The sequence below is a fragment of the Austrofundulus limnaeus genome, unplaced genomic scaffold (genome assembly GCF_001266775.1).
Source record: "Austrofundulus limnaeus strain Quisiro unplaced genomic scaffold, Austrofundulus_limnaeus-1.0 Scaffold60, whole genome shotgun sequence".
In the NCBI taxonomy this organism is placed as follows: Eukaryota; Metazoa; Chordata; class Actinopteri; order Cyprinodontiformes; family Rivulidae; genus Austrofundulus; species Austrofundulus limnaeus.
This window is the reverse complement of record NW_013952462.1, coordinates 276,614-278,309: the sequence shown is the minus strand read 5'-3', so window position 1 is coordinate 278,309 and position 1,696 is coordinate 276,614.

Here is a 1,696-nt window from a genome sequence, read left to right as displayed (position 1 = left end):
TCGACTCAAATCTTCTGTCCTGTCAGTGAGGTCTGAACCAATAAGAAATCTCCTTCAGGAGGTGAACCCAGTTATATGAACCTCTCAGTCTCGCGAACAACCTCAGTCTCCTACCCGACCAGAGGGGTGACATTCCATGTCCCAAGAGCCACAGCCCTTCTCACTCTGCACCCAAACCTGTATGACCCCTCCTGCACGTGGTGGGCCCACAGGAGCATGCAGGTCATCCGGATCAAATTGGACTGGGCCCTCCTCCCCAAGCTTGTCCCACACCAGTCCGGCTCCAGGATGGGCCCCTTATCCTACGTCTCAACCTACATGGCTTTTTGTCTGGCATGTCTCCAGAGGATTGTTCTGGGCTTCTTTAAAGGAGAACTCTGATCTGTGGCGTGTGACTGTGTGAACCAGTGGAAATGTGATCGTCTCTCCCTGTCTGTGATATGTGAGAGCCCTGACTGTGGTGATATTTACAGTACATTCACACAGGATTGATCTTTTTTTTTTTTTTTTTTTTTTTTTTTTTTTGCTATTTGAATTTCATTTCCCAAACATATCCAGTAACAGTGATGTGACTACAGACTGCTTCGAACTATAAGGAGTTGCACGTCAATTGGAAAGTTTTGCACTCTGTGTTTTTCTTTCTGAAAAAGGTAAAAGGAACATTAAGAAGGGMCAAATCAAGAATTAAAATTTGAACAAAAAAGAAACCAGTGTAAGTTTATGTTGTCATCTAAATCATGATAACCCAGATAAATGTTTTTACTTATTTACTTATTCTATTTTTAATTTAATTTTTATATTTTTGCATTCACCGTTTGGTTTTGAGCTGGTGACAAATTTATTGAGCAAATCTCAGTAATATTTTGCCAAAGTTTCCAGACTTAATTATAGACTTTGTGTCCTCCGTTCTTCAGAGTGGACAGCCCAATAGTATTCTGTGTGTATTTTTTTTTCTGCTCCACTCTTTTATGTTTTCTCAGAATCCAAGGTTATCATTTCTCCCTGATGGGCGCCCCCACGTCATACTGTCACTGCCTTTTAGGCTTCTCCTCAGCACTGACACCTCCCTGCCTGACACGCTATCATTTCCCTCTCCAGCAGTTTTCAATTTAGATTTTTAAAACCAGCTTGTTCTTTACAGACAGGAAGGAAGTAAATCTTTAAAGCAGCTCTGAAAGTGGTGACTGTTTTTATTTTTTTATAAAGCTTTTCTGTTTGACTTGGTGTCAAAAGTCAGGCTGGTTCAGTGGAAAATAGCATCCTATTAGTCTGGCAGAAGCTTTTACATAGTCTCATCTGTATTTTATTTTTGTCTTGTCAGTCCTCAGTGATAATTTAAATGTTTTTCAAAATATAAAAAGTGTCTCAGTGATTTTAGATAAAAGGACCAAAGGTTGTGGCTTTTCTGGGTTTAACTTGAGGGCTAACTGTTAAACATCCACTCTTCAGTGACAAGAAAAAGTTACTCAAGTCAAAATTGTTCTCTTACACACCAATTAAACATTATATTTTGTGATACCAGTGAATTTTATAGTTTGTTTCATCCAAAATCAACAATACAATACTTTAAAATGACATGCCCAGCATTCATGTAATGCATATCACCTGCCACATTTCATGACAGAGTTTTAAACTACGATTCTTATGGAATAGAATAGAATAGAATAGAATAGAATAGAATAGAATAGAATAGAAT